The sequence below is a fragment of the Carlito syrichta genome, unplaced genomic scaffold (genome assembly GCF_000164805.1).
Source record: "Carlito syrichta isolate Samal-C Ts95f unplaced genomic scaffold, Tarsius_syrichta-2.0.1 Scaffold304031, whole genome shotgun sequence".
Lineage (NCBI taxonomy): Eukaryota > Metazoa > Chordata > Mammalia > Primates > Tarsiidae > Carlito > Carlito syrichta.
In genome coordinates this window covers 1-23,204 of record NW_007248127.1, presented here as the reverse complement: position 1 = coordinate 23,204, position 23,204 = coordinate 1, and positions in this window count along the sequence as shown.

The following is a 23,204-nucleotide window of genomic DNA, read 5'->3' as shown; positions in this document are numbered from 1 at the left end:
TTTTTTTTGAGTAGGAGTCTCACTCTGTCGCCCAGGTTGGAGTGCAGCGGCACGCTCACAGCCACCACAGCCTCTACCTGCTGGGCTCAAGCAATCCTTCTGCCTCAGCATTCCCAGTAGCTGGAATCATGGGTGCCTACCACCACACCTGGCTCATTTTTTGATTTATTGTAGGGACGAGGCCACGCCTGCACATCTTTCAAGTGTCTGAAGCACTGCACCTGAGTGTTCCTCTACACCAAGATGTTCTCCAAAGTCACCAGAGGTGACATATTTGGCAACTGGGCTACTACTTTGTGCCAGGAACTCTCTGTGCCTTACCCTCCATTCAGGTGAGGGTGCTCCTTGTCAGCAGACAGTGCATGAGCCAGATCCGATTCTTCATTTTATCTTTTGCCACCTGTTTTCTCGGGCCACTCCTGGCTTTCCCCAGCAGAAATTGCAGGTCACTGCTGTCTGTCCATCTTTGAGACAAATTCTATGAAGAAAGGCAAAGAGTGCAGTGAGTTCTGGGAAGTCCCACATCCTTGGAACCTATAGAATACACTGGAGAACTCCTCTCCACCCCCTGGAGAAGATGGTCCCAGACCATCGTGCTGAACTGCCCTTCCTTACCTGAGTGAGATATTCCCAAACTGCCTTTCACCAGCACCCCCAATCTCCCACCTCCCTGAGGGTCAGAGCCAAGGTTGCTCCATCCCAATGGCACTCAACAGATATCCTCAGTGGGTACCTGTGGAGTCTGGGCAACCCTAGGACACCCCTGACCTCCCATCCACCTGAAGCCCCTGTCCCCAGGCATCCCTGGGGTGATGGGAAGGACAAGAGGTGGGATCCATCAGTCCTGCCATACCACTGGCATACGAAAGGGACACAGGCTGGCTGCAGTGGCTCACGTCTATAATCCCAGTATTTTGGGAAGCCAAGGTGAGAGAATTTCCTGAGCCCATGGGTTTGAAAAAGCCTGGGCAACTTGGTGGACCTCATCTATACAATATATTAAAAAATTAGCCAGATGTGGTGGTGAATGCCTGTAATTCCAGCTACTTGGAAGACTGAGGTAGAAGGATCACCTGAGCCCAGCAGGTCGAGGCTGCAGTGGCTGTGAGCGTGCCACTGCACTCCAGCCTGGGGTGACAGAGTGAGACTCCAACTCAAAAAAAACAAAGAAAGAAAGGGACACAGTCAAGCATATCCCCTCTGCCTCTGCAAGATGATCTTCACACCACCCAGAGTGGCAGCCTCCCTTCCCCTCTTGTGTCAAAGCATCTACTGCCTCTATAGCCCTTGAGGACAAGGCGAGACTGGGCTGCCTCCTAAGACTGGGCTGCCTCCTAGCAACCTCTACTGTGCTGCTTACCTTGACTCCACTTCCCTATCCATGGCCACAGATTTGTGGGTTGGGACCCAGACCTCCAGTCTTTCCCAGTCCCCTTCCCCTTCCTCCCGTCTCAGGCCTTCTGTGCCCCCAGCCTCCTCCCCAGGCTCCATCCTTCTGGAAAAGAAGAATCTCCTCCATCCCCACTCCAGGCAGGCGGGAAGCACAGAGAGCCAAGGGGAGGAGGAGGCGTCAGGGTGTGACTTTCACTTGTGAGAGATCAGGAGCTAATTGTGCTAATCTTAGCTCTGCCACGTGTCCCTGCACTCGGTCACTGATGAGCACGAGATGGGCGTTGCTGGAGGCCAGTTGGAATCAGGACACCTGGCCTTCCCTGTTGCCCAGATAGCCCAGCCAAGGGGAAGAGAGTGGACAGCACACACCTGGGTCACAGAGGTCCCCTCCAATAGCATATACCCCCCTCCCTGCCCCAGCCCTTGCTCTGTGGACAGGAGAGTCTAACTGCCTAAGCACGGTCATTGAGCATCAAGCAGAGAAGATCCAGAGGGAGGAGCTGGAAGGGCCTCAGGTCCGGCAAGCCACTCTCCCATTTTGCTGAAGGGAAAACTAGGCCCTGGGAGGTAGAAGAGCTTGGCACAGCCATAGGGTGAGTTATTAGAGTCAACTCCCAGCAGTGGCAGGGAGGACCTCTGCCTCTCAGCTACTTGGCAGCCCTGTCCTCAGAGCACACTGATTCTAGTAATTTCCAAGTCAAATGGGGAGTCAGAGTACTACAGTCCCACTGAAGAACAAGGGCGTCGGAGCCCTGGGCGCTAATGGCAGTGACCGTGCTGTAAGTCTCATTTCCCTATTTCACTAAAGAACAACTGGGCTGAGGTAGGTTAAGCAAGCTGCCCAACAAACCGCAGCAAATGGCCTGGCTATCATTCAAAGCCAGGCCACCCAACCCCACTTTCCCTGTGACCCTTGCATGCCATGTCCCCTCTCCAGACTTAGCTCTTCCCTCTGCAAAAGAAGAGGGCTGGCTGGCCGGGCATGATGGCTCACACCTATCATCCCAGCACTTTGGGAGGCTGAGGTGAGAGGATTGCCCGAGCCCACGGGTTTGAGACCAGCCTGGGAAACTTGGCAAGACCTCATCTCTATGATAAATCAAAAAGTTAGTAGGGCATGGTGGCGTGTGCCTGTAGTTCCAGTTACTCGGAAGGCTGAGATGGAAGGATCACCTGAGCCCAGCAGGTCAAGGCTGCAGTGACAGTGAGCGTGGCACTGTACTATAGCCTGGGCAACAGAGTGAGACTCTGACTCAAAAAGTAAAATAAAATAAATAAGAGGGCTGGCAGAGATAAGAGGGCTGCCTCTCAGAGGCAAGTCCAGGACTCTGCCCAGGTGGAACCCACTTGCTCTGCCCACCCATGCCCAGGCCCACAGGCCACCACTAAGCATTAGCTGAGCGTTCAATGCTTTGTGACCAACACACCTTTCTAAACTTTTGTTATTACTGTTGTCACTGATTAATTGATTTTCTGCTTCTCTCTCTCCCTCCATTCGCCACAACCCTCTGTGATTCCCTTCCCTCGCTCATGTATCCCCACACTTCCCCATATCGCTCCCATACCTGGCCCTGGGGTACTTTGTCCCAATCCTTACCCCCCATGGCATCTCCCCACTCCCTCTTTCCTAGGTCTCTGGCCTAAAGGACACTGAAGTCTACTATGCAGAGCTGGACACCTCAGCCTTGGAACTCACACTAGGACCGCGGACCCCCATGCCTGGACCTGGAGAGGCTGTGGAATATGCCACCATCCAACTGAGCCCTCCCTAGCATATGACTCCTGGCTGCCCATCATGCTCTGGACTCCAGGTACAACCCCCATCTCCCTCCTGCTCCATCAGCCCCTCCTCACCCTTCCCTGCAGGGCCTATGTCCCCACTGTGGGGGCTGGGGGAATGCAGAGCCAGACCTCGGCCATGGAGAGGGTGGAGAAGTGGATTGGGACCACACTGGCACAGGAGAAGGAATGTGGGCCAGAACCCCAGAGGTCTGGCATGTAGTCCCATTCCTGCCACCAAGTTGTTACCTTGAGCATGTTTACCCTCTGTTAGCCTGTTTCCCCACCTGCAAAATCCAGTCATCTCTAGGGCAGCTTCCTCCTCTAATCATCCTCTCTATCTATCCATGGCCTCAGAAGCTGCCACACTCCTGATCTCAGATGGCCCCATAGCCCTCCCCAGATGGCTGGGGGCTCCACCGAGGGACCCCTGGGGTCAAAGCTGTGTGTCCACATGTCCTCTTAACTTCCCCTGGCCCAGCTGAACAGCCTCATTCGACCTACCTTCACTGAGCATCTGCTCATACCAGGCACTACACTGAGGACTCAGGGTTTGGGCAGTTCCAAGCCTTGAGAAACTCCCTGGAGAGGGGACAGCTCAGGACCCCTAAACACCCCTGACCTGAAGGGAACTGACGGGCTCTGCAGGGGGTGGGTGGGAAGCAGGGTGCTCTCCACGGCTGGGCTCTGGAAGGTACTGAAGTCGAATGGAGGCCACGGTTCAAAGAACCTGGACACTGACATGGGAGCACAGGCAAGGTCAGAGGGTTTCAGCAACCATGTGAGCCCCTGAGTGGTCAAAGGAAGATGAAGGTGGTTCAGATGAGAAACCAGAATCAGAGGGCTGGGAGTCGAGCCACAGGGCTGATCCTTGGGGACAGATGAGGAAGCCTTACCTGGGGCCCTTGTGCTTGAGCTGGTTTGGGAGATGGGCAGGGAAGAAGGGGGAGGACACAGTGACAAGCGCAGGGTGAAGGAGGCTAGACTGCCAGGAAGAACATGGTGGTGCTGTGAGCAGGGTCCCACAGGCCCAGGAGCCGGCAGGTCCGAGAGGGTTGGTACAGGGTGATGGGCTTGGGAGGGGCTTCTCTGGTGGCCCCTGCAGAACTTTCTCACCTACTAGAAGCCAGTTGGGCTCTGGGATTTGAGAACAGCAGGGCCCCGCTCCCCAGCTCTCAGTGTTCCCCATCCCCACTCTACAGCCTCCTGCACCCGCATACACCAGCCCCAACATCTCCAGACTGAGAAGTAAGGGCCAAGAGGATGAGAGTCTCCCAGAGGCCATTTGTACAGCATCCTCGGAGAACCGGGCATGGGAACCCGATGCCTCCCTCCTCCCACTTCCCTCCGCCTCCCAAGGAAGGGGTATGAGGAAGTATGCTGTGGGCATGAGAAAGGGGCTGGGCGCTGGGCAGGGCTCCTCACCTCCCAGCCCCATGAGCCAGGGGAAGCTTACTCAGTCACTGCATCTTCTTGTGAGGTCTGGGCCCTGGGACAAGCCCGATAGTGGAGGCTTGGGGGAGACAGGCTGGGGGGAGCATAAAAAAAGCCATTAATCTCATAAATCCTAATTTGGACACCCTCCCAGCCTCTCTGAAGTACATAGAGTTGGGGCGGGTATAATCCTGAGCACCCCTGGCGGAATCCCAGGAAAGGAGGGGTCTGCCACCTCCCTCGTGGGTTTGTACTTGCTGTCCTGGGCCCCAGAGAGACCCTCTGTTTGGGTCCAGGTCCTGAAAGGTGCTGGACCAGGGTGTCAGGGCAGAGGAGGAGCTGCCAGGAACCGATCTGGAAGTGTGGGGGATGGGAGTGCAGAGCAAGGTGCAGGGTGGAGTGGGGAGAAAGGGGTTCTCTCCCCCTTTTCCTCCTCCCCACCTCAAGCTCTGACTTGCCTGCTTGTGGCAGCCTCACTGGAAGAACTGGGATGTCAGACAGGAACAGGTGAATGAATGGCCCCGAAGCAGACGCCCTCCCCCATCTTCCCCTCCCCGCATCCTGCCCCTCCCCCTTATCTGGGTGCAGGTGTAAGCTGTAGACCCGAACAACAGTCCTGGATGTAAATCCTTCACCTTCCTTCACCCCATCCCTCAAGTCATTAGATGCCTGCAAGGAGGCCCTGGCTAGGAACTTGTTGGAACCTCTGGATCCTTAGATACCAGGCAGCACATGGCACAGCCAGCCAGAGAGAGGGGCCTCCTGGGAAGAGAAGAGGAACTTGAGGCTGGGGGTGGTGGGGGAGGGGCTGGTGGGCTCCCTGCACAGTCTCACCCTGGAGCCCTGACTCCTGGGCAGCAGAGACTGGAGGCTGGGACCCCACAGCCCGTCCTTGCCCCCGGCCTCTCTCTCACGTCTCCCCACACCCATGGTACACTCAGCCCTTTCCCTCTCTCCCCCTCGGCCCTCCTGGCCAGCCTAGCCTTTCCGGTCTCCTAGATCCTCTTCCCACCAGCCTCTGCTCCCCTCACCAGCTGCCGGCTTCCCTGTTCTCACCCACACATCTGTTCCTCTCCTCACAGTCCGCCCCCACCCCGTTCTCTCCCACTCTGGCTTCCCCTGCCCTTTCATCTCCCCTTCCCCTGTGCTCCCTCCACTGAAGTTGCCGGTTCCAGAGGCCGAGACTTCAAAAGGAGATCAAAGCTGGGCTCCCCCATCAAAGACCAGGCTCTGCCAGGAGCAGCCCCCTCCCCATCAGACTGTAACTCTCCCTGACAGGCCAGAGTCCTACATCCCAGCGCCCTGGGAAGCACTTTCTCAGCCAGAGCCCCGGAGCTGGATAGACCGCTGGGTTTGGCGGAAAGCTTCCTGCACTTGGGATTCAGAGAACCAGCTGAAAAGCTGGCACAGCCAATCCCTTTTTGGCTGTGTGACCTTGGGCAAGTCACCGAGCCTTTCTGACCCACCATATTTTAAGTGGGACTATTATCAAATTGACAAGATTGTTGAGTGGATTAAAAGAGACAATGCCAGTAAAAAAGAAAATCTAGTATTCGGCCTGTCTGATAGTAGGTGCTCAATAAATTGTTGCTCTTAACATTACTGCCATTACAAAGACCTCTGGCATGGGTGTGTGTGGAGATGAGAGCAGGGGAGCCTGGGGTAGGAGGTAAGGCCTGCTTCTGCCTTGAATGGCAAGGGGTCCTGACACTCCCAGTTCTTGTCCCCTATTCCAACAGAGGCTCCCCCAAACCCCATTTGCTAGGCCCGGGCCTCACAGGATGTAGTGACCACTTCAAAGTCTCCCATTGCCCCCTGCCAGGCCCTGGGCTCTCTCCCCAGCCTGGACTCCCCCACCCAGATAGCCTCCCCACCCTGAGCCACTGGACCAAGTCCTCATCTTTGCCCTCAGCCCAGCCCCACATCCCTTAAGGGGGTGATGGCGTCTGGGTGGGGTGGGAGACAGGGCAGAGGGGCCGAGGCTGCATTTATGAAACTTTTCTTGGCCCTGAACATCAGGAAACTTCAGGGACGACGTGACTTGAGTAAGTCCCTAAACCTCCCAAAGCTTGTTTTCTCATTTGTAAAATAAGGGGTTAGCTGCCTCAAATCTTCCTTAGGAAGCAGACTCCGTGTACATTATAATTTTAAAGAACCAAGGAGATAGAACTCAAGGCTCTCCGAGGTCCCTCAGGATGGGGGGGACGAGGAGGGGCCGATCTCCAGTCGGTGCTGCTTCCCACAGTCGCCAGTGTGGACTCGTGTGTGTCTCTGTGAGCCTCACGCAGCCCCAGGAGGTAGAGTCTGCTGGTGGTTTTACCAAGCAAGAGACTGAGGCTCAGGGAGGTGATGGAACCTGCCAAGTCACACGGAGAGGAGTGGCACAGCAACAAAGCTAGCTTAAGGCTCTCCCTGCTCCACCATCTGGCCCAGGTTACTCCTCCCAGGTTGTAAATGGGCGCATGGGCGCTCAGAGCCAAGGTGTACAGACAAGGCCCGATGCTGTCACCCTGCCCCGCAGGACCCTCCGGCCTCCTCCCAGTGTCCTCTGGCTCTTCCCTTGGATGTCTGCCCTCTTCCTCTGACACCCCTCCCTGGCTCCCTAGTCCCACCCCCCACGCACATACCTGTTCCTACCCAGCTTTCTGCCTCCATGAACCCCAACCCCGATACCAGGGCCCACCCCCAGGCTTTGAGGGGGTAGACCGAAGCTGTCCAGTAGAACGACCTGCCATGATGACAAGTTCTATGTCTGCACTCTTTCGTACATAGCCAGTAGTCACAGGAGGCTATGGAGCACTAGAAATGTGGCCAGTGAGGCCGGGCTCAGTGTCTCAGCCTGTAATCCCAGCACTTTGGGAGGCCGAGGCAAGTGGATTGCCTGAGCCCATGGTTTCAAGACCAGCCTGGGCAACTTGGCTAGACCTCGTCTCTACAATAAAATAAAAAAATTAGCCGGCCATGGTAGCACATGCCTGTAGTTCTGGCTACTTGGAAGGCTGAAGCAGAAGGATCACTGGAACCCAGCAGGTCAACGCTGGAGTGGCCATGAGCAGCATGCCACTGCACTCCAGCCTGGGCAACAGAGTGAGACTCCAACTCAAAAAAAAAAAAAAAAGGCTGGGCATGGTGGCTCAGCCTGTAATCCTGGCACTTTGGGAGGCCGAGGTGAGAGGATTGCCTGAGTCTAGGGGTTCCAGACCAACCTGGGCAACTTTGTGAGACCTTATCTCTTCAATAAATCACGAAAACTAGCTGGGCATGGTAGCATGCATCTGTAGTTCCAGCTACTTGGAAGACTGAGGCAGAAGGACCACCTGAGCCCAGCAAGTCGAGACTGTGGTGGCCATGAGGGTGACCACTGCACTCCAGCCTGAGTGACAAGAGTGGCACTCCAACTCCAAAAATAAAAAAAAAAGGAAATGTGGCCAGTGCCACCAAAGACTCCTGTTATGCTCATATGAATGTTACTTAATTTTAATTTAAACATGGCTACAGGTTGCCATACTGGACAGCACAGATAGAGACACCACCAAAATATCTGGCCTCTGTCCCTGCCCTCTGCAGGCACATTCAGCAGGGAACTATCCTGTGTGTGAGGTAGGCAAGAAAAATTCCTGCCCCTAAATACCCCAGCTCAGGATAACCTCCACTGTTGAGCAAATGGTGGAGAAGGGCTGCCCTGAGAAGTAAATGGCACCGTCCCCAGCAGACACCCAAGCCAGGGCGTGCAAACTCCCCCAGACCTCAACTCCTTCCCAGGCCTTTCCCCCCTCCCTTCCCTTTGCTTCTGGAACCCCTCAGCCGCTCAGATGTTCTTTCTCTCCAGACCTGGAGGAGGTAGGAGGGGCCGGGTTCACTCATGGAAGGCGATTGGGAGCCTAATGGCCTGAGTCATACATCCAGCCTCGTGGGAGGCCAGGAGTCATGCAGGCCAGGCAAATCAGAGGCAGAGAGGGCCAGAGCCCTTCCACAGGGCCGACCACTCTCGTCCAGGCATTAGGCCTTGGAACTTGGCCTCTGCTGACTTTAGAGGGCAGTGCAGGGCCGGTTGTCTTGGCCCTTCTGTCCTGTGAGACCCTGGATAGACCCTAGATAACCCCGGCTGGGGGGGAAGGGCTCCCCCTGCTGGGCAGTCCAGGAAACATACCTGAGCTTCAGGAACCTGGGAACCTCTTCCTACAGTTGAGCGTCCCTAGGGAAGCTGCAGTGGGATTTCAGGTGGAGGGTGGGAGACAAGATGGAGTGACGAGGACCCTGAAATATCCTCTCCAGGGCTCAGGATGGCGGAGAGCCAAGTGAAGGTCAGTTCAGGACCCCAGGAGTGTACTCACCACCCGGTTGCCACCCATGCCCTCCCCAGAGAGAGTGTCCTTCCTTTCCCTCCCCGCATTCCTCTGGCCCCTGCCTCTGGTGCAGGAGAGAGATGGGTCTCCAGCTTTGGTCAGACAGACCTGAGTTCAAACCCTGTTTCAAGACTTACCTGTGTGTGGCCTTGGGGGAGGGGGCAAGAGGGCGGAATGGACAGAACGAATGGACCGTGAGGATGCACAGCTTGCAGTGTCTGACGCTGCTGGTAGGCAGCTGTTATCTCAGTTCTCTTCCTGCCCTTCCCTCTCCCTCTCCTCCCTTTCCCTAGAGCTCCAGGAAGAGAACTGCCATCCCTCAGGACCTCCAGAGCTACCCTGGCATCTGGGAAGACCGCTACCTGGAGCCGGCTGCTCACCTGTCGCCCAGGACCACTTCTTCTAGCTTTTCTTCAGAGCCTCCCTGGGCTCTCACAGCTGTGAGAGGGCTCTGTCCCCCTCACACACACACTCTGCCCCCACCTGCTGCATCCAGGCCAGTCCAGGACAGAAGCCCCATCCAACATCCCAGTTCCCTCCACCCTGACCCCCAGAGCCCTCAGACTCCACTTCCCTCCAGCCCCACAGATGGAGGGGTGAGCCTGTGAGTGAACAACAGACTCCGTGGGCAAACATGGAGTCTGGGTGGGAGAAGGTGGCTGTGCCTGAGTGTGCACCCTACCACCATCACCACACACCCTCCATCCTTTCATGGAAGCTTCCAGACTCCTCCTCACAGCCTCACAGTCTCAGACCCTGTCTGAGCTATCAGACCTTAGACTTGTCTTGCCTTTTCTTCCCCTCTGGGAAGCTGAACTATCAGGAAGAGGCAGTAGACCCCATGAGGTAGGCCCCTGCCGGTTTCTAGCAACCCCCCCAAGTCACCTCCAAACTCAAAACTAAGGTTCTCTGCTTCCACCCCACCCTCTCAGACACCATGGGCAGATCCCCTGTAAGGGGCTAAAGTAGCTAAGACCAGACCACAGCCTCTGCTGGTCACTCAGAACCTGGGACACCTTTGTCTGGCCAAGTCCCTCTGTCCACCATCAGGGCCAAGGAAGTCCAGGCAAGGGACTCCTGGATTGTGAGCGCCTCCTCTCCTGGGGATTACGACACCCCTAGGCCAGTGCTGTTCCATCCTGGCTCTCCTCCAGGGGGAAGACAGCTAACCCAGGAGGCCATAGAGAGAGACTCCCTACTTCCAGCACCCCAACCCTTAGACTTGGCACAGGCACCTCTCCAGAGCGAGCTCACATGCCACTGGCGGACAGGGCCCAGGGGCCATCTGGACTGGGCCCTATAAGACTGCCTATTGCCCTCACTACCTTTCTCCTGCCCACAGGCTAGCAGGCCCCGTGTAAGTTAGGAGGGAGTGACAGGGCCTGGTAGTCACATTGACCAGAGCACTGGACAAGGAGTCTCATTTCCTTTCTCCTGGGCCAACAAGGAGCCAAAGGATTCAGGGAAGAGGCAACACCTGTAATGTGGACAATGATGAGTCAGGGACAGGAATGGGCACCCTCAGGGGAGCTCAGGAGAGTCCCACCTCCTAGGTAGGATAAATTTCCGCTCCCAAATTCCTAGTCCCATTGGCTGAAGAGGCTTGGGGGGGGCCTCCACTCCCCCACACTTCTCGAGAGACCCCTTAAGATCTATTTTAGGGTTTCACAGAGAGGGAGCCCTACCCTGACAGGGCCAGAAGTCTCTGGAAGGGGAAGGCCGGCACGGCCAGGGCAGCGGAAGTGAGTGTGCAGAGGCCGAAACTTCAAAGGAGCTCTACTGGAGAGGCTGAAACAACCCTTCGGGATTTTGATGAACAAAACATGCTGTCATCTGTATTTCCAGCCATCTTCCAGCCTCTGTCCCTGCCCCCTGCCAACCAGAGTTCAGTTCTAATCCCCAAGCCAGAACTGTGGGCCCAGCTCTGAAAGGTGTGGAGAAGGCCACAAGCTTACCATCCCTCCCATACACAGAGAAGGTCACAGCCCTGGCACCTGCAGACCCAGCATAGTTCGCTGACGGCAGTTCCATTTGTTATAAGAAGGGCGGGTCGGTATATCACAGGCACTCTGTCCTGATTTCAGCAAGGCATTTGTCCAAATGTGGACAAGATGGAGAAATATAGGCTGTGTGATACAGTCAGGTGGACACAAAATGTCTAGCTTTCAGTGCTGTGAGGTTTCTAATGTGGTGTTGCCAAGCTCTCTCTTCGGCCTGGTTCTTTTCAACTTTATTATTTCCTTGAGTGACGAAATTGTGCTATTGAAACGCTGAGGGTAAAAGAGTTGAGAGGAATTAAGAATATTTTGTATAGCTAAATTGTCAACCAAAGTGTCCGTAAGAGAGGGGAGGTGAGATCAAAACCAAAAACTAAAGTGCAGAGAGATGAATGTATATTTTGAACCTAAGTTAAGGTTCAAAACTAAGTCACTGACACTTAGGATAGAGACGCCTGGTTTTGTTGCAGTCTATGAGTCTATTTCGTTGACTACATGTTTAAAGGGAGTTAACAGCTTTCCAGATTTGCTGCAAATGGCGGGTGCAGCCCCAGCATGCTAACTCAGCTGTTCAATGACTACATCGATGTCCCCAGTTTGCTTGCATGTTTTTTGTTTTGTTTTTACACATTTCCGCTCTGTTAACCTTAGCCTGTCCACTTTGCCTTCAGGTGAACTCTCCTCATGGTCATAAGATAGCTGCCGTAGTTCCATCCCTGTCGTATGTTCCATCTAACATAGATTAGAATCTATGTCCTAATTTCTAGTAGGAGAGGCTGGCCCTTCTTGTGATGTTATTTCTTTCTTTCTTTCTTTATTATTTATTTTTTTAAATCAGTCTCACTCTGACACCCAGGCTAGAGTGCAGTCACACGATCCCAGCTAGTGTAGCCTTGACCTTCTGGGTTCAGGCAATCCTTCCACCTCAGCCTTCCAAGAAGCTATAACTAGAGGCATACCACCACGCCCAGCTAATTTTGTAGATTTATTGTAGAGTTGAGGTCTCGCTATGTTGCCTAGGCTGGACTCGAACCCCTAAGCTCAGGCAATCCTTTCACGTCCGCCTCCCAAAGTGCTGGGATTACAGGCATAAGCCACAGTGCCCGGCCTTGTGACACTTTTTTAAAAGGGAGGAAATCTTTCTCAGAAGCTCTTATCAGGACCCACACCCTACCCACCACACCTCATTAACTACAGTTGTGTCATATACCCACATCCCTGTCTAAATTACTCATTGGGAAGGGAAATGGGCTTACCACAACTCCTTGGATCAGCTGTGGAGGAGGGTGGTACTTGATTCAAGTCAGATTCTGATTAGGAAGGAGGAAAGAGGCTGGCGGAGAGAATGGATGTGATTTGGTAACCAAAAGTCCCTGCTGCCATGGTAGTGAACACTCCATTGCTAGAGGCATTCAAGTAAAGAAGGAATGAAACCTGTCAGAGATGGAAGGAGAGTCTTGCTGTGGGTCAGAGTTAGATGTGATGACCCTGAGGTCCTTTTCTATGTGACTCACATGTGTATACATTTCCTCAGCAAGGGACCACGTCTCTTGTTGAGATCTCATGAACTCAGCTGGGCACAATTGTTCACGCCTATAATCCCAGCACTTTGGGAGGCCAAGGCAGGAGGATTGCTTGAGCCCAGGAGTTCGAGACCAGCCTAAGTGAGATCTTGTCTCTACAAAAAATAAAATAAAATAAAACAACTGGGCATTGTAACATGTTCCTATAGTCCCCAGCTACTTGGGAGGCTGAGGTGGAAGGATCCCCTGAGCCCAGGAGGTCGAGGCTGCAGTGGCCGTGAGCATGCCACTGCACTCCAACCTGGGCAACATCCAGGGATGGAACTGACACCCACAGCAACAACAGGCCTCTGTGAAGCTGCCATTGTGTGTGAGATACAAGGAACCAAAGGAGGCTGGCCACTGTACTCCAGCCTGGGTGACAGAGACTCCTACTCAGAAACAAAAAAAGATCTCATGAACTAGCTTCATGACTAATTAAATATACTCCCATGCCCCAGAGCTGTCCCTCAGTTTCATACTGCTCACCCTTCTCTCTCTCAAAGACCCGTTTCTGGCTCTTCTCCACCACCACATCTGGGCAGCTCAGACTGTGTACCAAGAGACTAGAGTAAAGACACAGGCAAAGACAGAACAGAGGCTTCTGGCCCAATCCTGGCCTCCTGCCCAGGTGTGGGATCTCAGGGCCCATCCAGGGATGGAACAGACACCCACAGCAACAACAGACCTCTGTAGAGCTGCCATTGTGCATGAGACATAAGGAACCAAAGGAGGCTGGCCATTTGATCTCTGACTCAAAGAGCTTACAGTACAATCAGAGGAAGGAAGACAGGATACATGATGGAACCCCAAAATAATTCTAATTCCACAAACCACATGTGAAAAATCAGCCAGATTTCTTACATCTAAGTAGAAAAGTAGTAACCTAAGACCGGCACTTGGTGACAGGAGTGAAAACACAGAAGGTGCTCTGGGAACACAGAGGAAGAAAAACAGTGTCATTAAAAATAATAGTAGCTGGCCAGGCACAGTGACTCATGCCTATAATCTCCACATGTTGGGAGGCCAAAGCAGGAGGATAGCTTGAGGTCAGAAGTTTGAGACCAGCCTGGGCAACATAGCAAGACCTTGACTCCACAAAAAAATTTTAAAAGTTAGCTGACGTGGTAGCTTATGCCTACAGTCGTAGCTACTTGAGAGGCTGAATTGGGAGGATCGCTTGAGCCTAAGAGTTTGAAGTTACAGTGAGTTATGATCACGCTATTGCACTCCAGCCTGGGTTGACAGAGCAAGAACCCAGCTCTAAAAAATATATATGATTATAAATGTAACCGACACAACCTCGGCCATTGTCGCTTGTACACCAAAATAAACAAGCATGAGGTGTAATGAAAGGAAAGTAATTTTATTCTAAAAGCCGGCAGATGGGGAAATGGTCATGGTCACAACTCAAAGAAACCAGTTCATGTTCTTCTGCTGAGCACAAGGGTTTAAAAAGGAAAACTAATATGGAGAAATCTGCAGGTATGGCAGAGGGTGTGTCTTGATGGTTTATCTTGGGTGGTGGCCTCCCGTAGGTACAGTTGCAGTCAGGTTATGGATCAATTGTTTCATGACTCCCTCCAGGCAAGAGAGTCCCACAATCAAGCTGCTTTAAGATTAACCCCTGAGATTTCTTTTTGTTTTGATTTGTTTTGTTTTGTTTTGTTTTGTTTTTGAGTCAGAGTCTCACTTTGTAGCCCAGGCTGGAGTGCAGTGGCACGCTCACAGCCACCGCAGCTTTAACCTGCTGGGTTCAGGTGATCCTTCCACCTCAACCTTTCAAGTAGTTGGAACCACAGGCATGCACCACCATGCCCGGCTGATTTTTTGATTTATTGTAGAGATGAGGTCTCGCCATGTTGCTTTTGCTGGTCTCGGACCCCTGAGCGCAGGCAATCCTCTGGCCTCCACCTCCCAAAGTGCTGGGATTACAGGGATGAGCCATCGGGGCCAGCCAACCCTTGAGATTTCTTTCTTTTTTTTTTTTTTTTGAGTTCGAGTCTCACTCTGTTGCCCAGACTGGAATGCAGTGGCACGCTCCCGGCCACCGCAGCCTCGACCTGCTGGGCTTCGGCGATCCTTCCACCTCAGCCTTCCAAGTAGCTGGAACTACAGGCGTGCGCTACCACACCCAGCTCATTTTGATTTATTGTAGAGACGAGGTCTTGCCAAGTTGCCTGGGTGCGTCTCAAATCCACGGGCTCAGGCAATCCACTCGCCTCAGCTTCCCAAAGTGCTGTGATTAAAGGCTGAGCCACCGAGCCCAGCCAAGATTTCTAAGCAAGTATATGGTCAGATAAGTGTACACAGTGCAAGGGAGTATAAATTTCTAAAGTATGTTTCAAGGCTTAAGAGTAATCAAGAAAGAGAAAAAAAAACTTTAAAATACATTTCAAGGTTGAGCTACTCGGTTGCAAAAATAGTAGCTGACAATAACAACAACAAAATGAACATTTCTAGACATGGTCAGATTGTCCTTGCTTGGCCAGTGTCACCAGCAGCTACGTGTTCCCATTAGGGGGCCTAGGTGCTGAGGAAAGAAAAGAGAAGGTGTGCCCCACCTGCTTCTGGGGGGTCTGTGCCTGTTCTGATGAGATTTGTGTATCTTTACTATCTATAAAATAGGACATTGTAATGTTTGTTAAAAATAGTAACTCCCAGCTGTTCATGCCTGTAATCCTAGCACTTTGGGAGGCCAAGATGAGAGGATTGCCTGAGCCCAGGAGTTCGAGGCCAGTCTGGGCAATATAGCAAGAGCTCATCTCTGCAATAAATAAAATAATCAAGCCAGGCTCGGTGGCTCAGCCTGTAATCCCAGAGCTTTGGGAACCTGAGGTGAGTGGATTGCCTGAGCCCACGATTTCGAGACCCGCCTGGGCAGCTTGGCGAGACCTCATCTCTACAATAAATCAAAAAATTAGCCGGGCGTGGTAGCGCTCGGCTATAGTTCCAACTACTTGGAAGACTGAGGCGGAAGGATCACCGGAGCCCAGCAAGTCAAGGCTGCAGTGACCGGGAGTGTCCACTGCACTCCAGTCTGAATGACAGAGTGAGACTCCAACTCAAATAATAATAATAATAATAATCAGCCAGGCATAGAGGTGTGTGACTGTAGTCCCAGCTACTTGGAAGGCTGAGATAGAGGATCACCTGAGCCCAGCATGTCGAGGCTGCAATAACCATGATTGTGCCACTGCACTCCAGCCTGAGAGACAGAGTAAGACCTCAATTCAAAAAAAAAAAAGTATCCCAAATTTCTAAGAGTCTTCTATGTGTCTAACTTAATTCTCAATGCAAATGCTCTCTTGATGACCCCTTAGAACTTTTGGGGTCACTCTTTTATTATTCAGATAACCCCTAACCCTAATCCTAACCCCACCCTGTATCAATATAGTTCCATCTTCAACCTCCACTCTCCAATCCCACTGTTGGGCCCTCCCTTACCCCTCCCCCACTCCTTTCCCTGGATCTCATCCCCTGCCTGCTCAGAAGCCTCTGGCTTTTGTCTTTTTAAAGTCAGAGTCTCATTCTGCCACTGAGTCTGGTCTTAAACTCCTGGGTTCAAGCAATCTTCCCACTTTGGCCTCCCAAAGCACTGGGATTATAGGCATGAGCCACTGCCCTGGCCGCTTTTGTCTTTAGAGCTGTTGAGCCCCAAGAGAGAGCCTGGCCCTCTCTTCCGCATCTCACTCTAAGGGTTGGAGAGCTTTCTCTGTCACACTCAGTGGTTCATTTTCCAAAACAAAAATCCCTGTCTCCCTGGCAGAATGAGTGCCTTTCTCTAGAATACAAAAGCAGCTAGAGACACATACTTGACTCACAGCAATCTTATGACACAGTGGCCACCATTTACATAAGAGGAAATTGAGGCTTAGCATGGGTAAGAAGTTTGCCAAGGTAACGGAGCTAGTAAGTGGTGCCATTTCTATTTGAACTGGGTCTGTGGGCTCCAACCACCCCTTTTCACTGTGATACTAATTTTCAAAGAGGTGAGGCTTGAGGAAACCTTGGAGAAAGAGGATGGCCAAACGGAAAAGCCCAAGGCACGAGACAGAGCCAGGGACCTGTTGAATAAAGGGGAATAAGCAGAGGGAACTGAGGCAGGGAGCCTGGGAGGTTGTAACAGAGGTGGGAAGGATTGGAAAGCTAATTAGGAGGGAAAATCCTAGGGTGATGGGGCCAATCAAACAGAAGCACTGAATGTGGGGGATGACAGAGAAGGGGAAGCCAAGACTCATATGTCCAAGTTCCCGATGGGAAGCTGGGTTCATTCCCACGGGCCATAGTGACCATGGGTAAGGCAGAGGTTGAGGGGTTAAAATGCACTCAAGTTCACACATGGACAGATCAAGGTGCCCGCGAGTCCTCCAAGCAGAGATGTTCTTAAGCTTGTTGTTGCTCCCAAGACAAGCCCACACTGGAGAGGCAGTTGTGGGCCTATACATGGTAATTAAAGCCACAGGAAGAGTGAGCTCACACAGGGAGAACGCGTGGAGGGAAGGAGGGGAGGAGACACCTGATTCACTGAGATACTTGTAGCTGGAACTACAGACATGAGCCACCATGCCCGGCTAATTTTTTGTAGAGATGACATCTCACTGTGTTGCCCAGGCTGGTCTTGAACTTGGATACACCAGGAAACCACCTGCAGCAAAGGGAGGGCCCTAGAGAGAGCAACCAGCAAAGGAAAGCAAGAACAAGAGAACAGTCAGGACTCTGTTTCTTTCTTTTTATTTATTCTATTTTATTTTATTTATTTTGCTTTTTGAGTCAGAGTCTCACTCTGTCACCCAGGCTGGAGTGCAGTGGCATGCTCATAGCCACTGCAGCCGTGATCTACTGGGCTCAGGTGATCCCTTCTGCCTCAGCCTTCCAAGTAGCTGGAACCACAGGCGGGTACCACCACAGCTGGCTAATTTTATTTTAGAGATGAGGTCTCACCAAGTTGCCCAGGCTGGTCTCAAACCCCTGGACTCAGGTAATCTTCTCGCCTCCATCTCCCAAAGTGCTGGGATTATAGGCATGAGCCATCGTGTCCGGCTATTTATTTTTATTTTTAATTTTATTTTTGAGCCAGCATCTCACTCTGTCACCCAGGCTGGAGTACAGTGGCACAATTACGGCTCACCACAGCATTAACCTCCTGGACTCAGGCAATCCTTCCACCTCAGCCTCCCAAGTAGCTGGGATTACAGATGTGCACCACCACACTTGGCTAATTTCTTTCTTTCTTTCTTCCTTCCTTCCTTCCTTTCTCCCTCCCTCCCTCTCTCTTTCTTCCTTTCTTTCTTTCTTTCTTTCGTAGAGATGAAGTCTCACTATGTTGCCCAGGCTGGCCTTGAACTCCTGGGCTCAGGCAATCCTCCCGCCTTACCTCCCAAAGTGTTGGGATTACAGGAGTGAGCCACTGTATCCAGTCAGACTCTGCATCTTTCTAGGAGGCAGCAGCCCATATGGTCCAAGGCCACCCGCATCAGAAACATCCTGAGAGTGGCCATTGAATTCAGAAATGTGGGGGGATTTGAAGGGGGAATTGGTGACTGCAGATCACTGCTGGTCCCTTTCAGGGGACTCACACCTGGAAGCCAATCTTCATTGATTTGACAAGTGAACGAGAGAGAAAACATAGGTACTAAAGAGAGAGAATTCTCTTAAGATATGAACTGGGGGAAAAGAGATAAGACATTATCTGAAGATATAGCTGGGGCCTAGGGAGAGAGGGTTTTGTTTGTTTTGTTTTAAGCAGAGAGTTGAGCAATCTTAGATGATAATGGGAAGGAGCCCAGCAGTGGGTGGAGGGGAGGATGTGGAAGGCAGGAGTGAAGGTACAGATGGAGACGAACCAGACTGCTGTGGCTCAGGAGTAGAGGGTCTCACTAGCCCCTGCTCAAGACACAAGCCTTCAAAAACATCTGAATCGGTAGAAACCCACTAGAAGGCCAGACACAGTGGCTCATACCTGTAATCCCAGTACTTTGGGAGGCAAAGGTGAGAGGATTGCCTGAGCCCAGGGGTTCGAGACCAGCCTGGATGAACTGGCGAGACCTCATCTCTACAATAAATCAAAAAAGTAACTGGGTGTGGTGGTGCGTGTCTGTGGTTCCAGCCACTTGGAAGGCTGAGGTGGAAGGATCGTTTGAGACCAGCAGGTCAAGGCTACAATGGTCATGATGGTGTGACTACCCTCCAGCCTGGGTGGCAGAGTGAGACTCCGATTAAAAGTAGATAAAAATAGCCGGGGCTTGGCTCAGCCTGTAATCCCGCGCCTTTGAGAGGCTGAGGTGAGTGGATTGCCTGAGCCCGCAGGTTCGAGACCCGCCTGGTCAGCGAGACCTCATCTCTACAATTAATCAAAAAATCAACCGGGTGTGGTAGCGCATGCCTGTAATTCCAGCTACCGGAAGGCTGAGGCGGAAGGATCGCCGGAGCCCAGCAGGTCAAGGCTGCGGTGGCTGGGAGCGGCCACTGCACTCCACTCTGGGCAACAGAGTGAGACCCCAACTCAAAAAAAAAAAAAAAGTAGATAAAAATAAATAAAAATAAGAAATCCATTAGGAGCTAGGCATGGTGGCTCACACCTGTAATATCACCACTTTGGGAGGCAGAGGCAAGAGGATTGCCTGAGTCCAGGGGTTCAAGTCCAGTCTGGAAAACTTGGCGAGACCTCATCCTCCCAATAAATCAAAAAAGTAGATGGGCATGGTGGCACACACCTGTGTTTTCAGCTATCTGGAAGGCTGAGATGGAAGGATTGCCTAAGCCCAGAAGGTTGAGGCTGTGGTAGCTGTGATGGTGTGACTGCACTCCAGCTTGGGTGACTCTGACTCAAAAAAAAAAGAAATCCATTAGGAATCTGGGCCTGAGTACAATCCACCCAGGAGTGTCAGTGTGGAAGTAGAGATGACTCCTAATAGAAGGAACACCCTGACCCCCAGTGAGGATCGAGACCCAGCTAGGGCATGGGGAGGCGGATCTCAGGAGATACAGTGGCAACCTGGGTCCTTCTAGGCCATCCATGACCTCCACCCCAGCCCAGGGGCCACAGCAAAGCTCTCTGCCCACCCTCTGGGAGGGTTTGTGTGGTCCTACCGGTTTGTATGACCCTGGGTTTCTGTCTCCCTCTGCCTTCTGGGGCTTACCTGTATGCCTACAACTTCCACCTGAAGTCACCTGTCCCCTGTGGCCTAGGTATACAGTGTCCTAGCTTCCAGTTCCTTGATTAGGAGCAGTGGGTGTCCCTGAGCCCTCATCCCTGAAGAAACAAAGTTCTTCCTTAAGCCTGCCCTCCCACAGCCAGTGGAAGGTGTCTGCAAGCCAGCTCATCCAGCCTCCCTTCCGTGTCTCCAGCCTTGGTTAGTTCTGCCAGTGATCCTACATCTACCCTGTGGTTACAACAGTGGCCATTTACTGAGTATAATTCATTCATTCCTTTTTTTTTTCTTTTATGAGTTGGGGGTCTCACTCTGTTGCCCAGACTGGAGTACAGTGAGACTATCACAGCTCACCACAGGCTCAACTTCCTAGGCTTATGTGATCCTTCTGCCTCAGCCTCCCCAGTAGCTGAGACTACAGGTACATACCACCACACTCAGCTAATTTTTATTATTTTCTGTAGATATGAGGTCTCACTGTGTTGCCAAGGCTGGTCCTGAACTCCTGGGCTCAAGAAATTCTTCTGCCTCAGCCTCCCAAAGTGCGGGATTACAAGCATGAGCCACCATGTCCAGCCTACTCATTAATGAATTTTTCTCATGGAGCACCTACTCATTAATGAACTTTTCTCATGGAGCACCTGCCACATGCCTGGCACTTTACCAATTGCTGGGGAGCGAGTCAGATTTGTTCCCATCCTTGTGAGACTAGAAGCCTTCTAGTCTAGTACTGTGCTAGACACTACCCGTTATATCCCATCTATTCTTATAGCCACCCTATGAGACAGGCATTACCTCCCTCTTAGAAAAGAAGAAATTGAGTTCCAACATATTTAAAAATCACACAGCCTGTAGACAGCGGAACCCCAGTCCACCACCCTTCAAGATTCTTCTTCTGCCACCCAGAGCTGATTCTGAGCTTCTCTGAGTTTGGATTCTCCAAGCTCCCTTCTAAAATGACTCCTAGCAGGGAAAATCTGGGGGAAAACACACACACACAAAATAAAATAAAATAAAATGACTCCTAGCTGAGCATGGTGGCTCATTCCTGTCATCCCAGCTCTTTGGAAGGCAGAGGTGGAAGGATTGCCTGAGCCCAGTAGTTGGACCAGCTTGAGCAATTTAGCGAGACCTCGTCTCTACAATAAATAAAAAAATCGGACAGGCATGATGGCCCGCACTTGTAGTTCTAGTTGTTTGGAAGGTTGAGATGGAAGAATCACCTGAGCCCAGCAGGTCGAGACTACGGTGGCCATGAGCGTGCCACTTCACTCCAACCTGGGTGACAGAGTGAGGCCCTGACATAAAAAAAATTTTTTAATCAATAAAATGACTCCTCTCCCTCCTCCAGTTTCCTCCCCACTTCCTAATCTCCTTTGGAAGAAAAGTTGTGTTGTTAGAGTCCAGAGAACCCAGGTCTAATGCCTGGATCCCAGATCATGGTTGGGTAAACTGGAGCAAACTTTAATTTATGACTCAAAGCCCAAGTCCCTTCCTCAGTGAAATGGGGATGATCCTCCTGGCCCTGCCCCCTCCAGATGGGCGTTGGAGGGATTACACGAGGTCAGAGATGTGAGAGTGCTTTTGGAGGCATTCACAGACAAGGGGTTGTTCTTAACAAAACTTTCTCTAAGAAGAAACCCTACAGCAAATTATATGTTGATGTGTGCTACAGTCACATACTTCCTATCCCAAGCTATTTACACTGGGAGCCCTTTGCTAACTGTGTAATGAAAGGATTTTCCTCTTCTGAAGGAATTTCTGGTGTCACCTAGCAGAGAGGGGAAGGAATCAGGGGCCTTCCTTGCACTTCTGATGTCATAGCCAAGAAGGATAAGAAGACTAATATTTATTGAGTATGTGTCAAGCACTGGGCTAAACTTTTTGCACACCGCATCTCATTTATTTCTCACAAACCCTTAAAATAAAAATACTATTTTTGACATGCCTGTAATTCTAACACTTTTGGAGGCCGAGGCAGGAGGACTGCTTGAGCCTGGGAGTTCAAGACCAGCCTGGGCAGCATAGTAAGACCTCAAGTCTAAAAAAATTAGCCTGGTGTGGTGATGTGTGCCTGTAGTCCCAGCTACTCAGGAGGTTGAGGAAGGAGGATCGCTTGAGCCCAGAAGTTTGAGACTGCAGTGAACTGTGATTGTACCACTGCCCTCCAGTCTAGGCAACAGAGTAAGACCCCAACAAAGGAAGGAAGGAAGGAAGGAAGGAAGGAAGGAAGGAAGGAAGGAAGGAAGGAAGGAAGGAAGGAAGGAAGGAAGGAAGGAAGGAAGGAAAGAAAAGTTACTATTTTACTTTACAGATAAGAAAATTAATTTATCTGAGGACACCAAGTTTTGAAGTGGTAAATTTAGGACTGTCTGATTCTGCAGTGCATGCTTTTCTTGAGAAGCAAAACCCAACCCTGTCTCAAATCCCTGCTGAAAGTAACCTCCTCCAACTGCAGCCTCAGCATGGTCACTCCGTGATGATCACTGCTGTACTTCCCTGCCAGCCCCTGCCCTAGACAAGGAGCCCTTTGAGGACATCGACTGTATTAAATCTATCCTTGTGTTTCCCCCCATCAGCACAGTGCTTAGGCCAGAGAAGGCACCAAACATTCGATGCATGACTGAATGACCAGGAAATAACTCATGTGTTAAGGATAAAATTGTGACTCTCATACAAATATAAAATCAGCCTGTGTCAAAAATGTTATTAACTCATTAGTTCATAGAGGAACTAATAAGATGCTATAATTGATTCAAATAAAAAATTCAAAGATCCTCAAATATAGACCTCTTAGTCTGCTAGGGCTGCCATAACAAAATACCATAGACTAGTGGCTTCAGCAACAGAAATCATTTCTCCCAGTTCTGGAGGCTGGAAGTCCAAGGTTAAGGTTCAGGTGTCTGGTGAGGGCTCACTTCCTGGCTTTTATGTCCATACATGGCCTTTCCTTGAGACACTATTACCAGTTTTCTATAACTTCCAGGGCTATAAAATAAGTTGAAAAAACCCAGAGGAAAGGGCTAGGCAGTACATCTAATAATCTTTTGGGTCCATTTGGAAGGGTCACAGTTTTTCCCAATAGACTGAATCAATGAAAGCAGTTGTCTGGGATGCTGCAGTGAGCATCCACTCCCAGCCTCTCCTGATTCAATTGTACTTTGGCACATTTTTTTCATAACCCTGCCTCCACCAGACAGTGGGTGGTCTCACAGCTTGGCCCTGGCCCTGATGTCCTTTAACCACCAATCAATTCCACCCACAAATATTAACATTGCAGACTCACACTTACAGCAGCTACCTGTGCTATATCTCCTTTGTCTAGACTAGAGAAAGAAGGCCACATTACAAAGTCCTGTGTGGAGAGGCCTCTGACTCTGAGTAACCACAGCAAGGGTGCAGGTGGTCTGGGAGAAGAGGGCCCTGCTGGACTCCGTCACCACTAACACTGACATTGGCCCATAGGAGATCTTAGCCGGGGAAGAGGGTATATGACATAGTCCTACTGAAAAAGGGCATCTCCGAGCTGTTCAGGCCTAA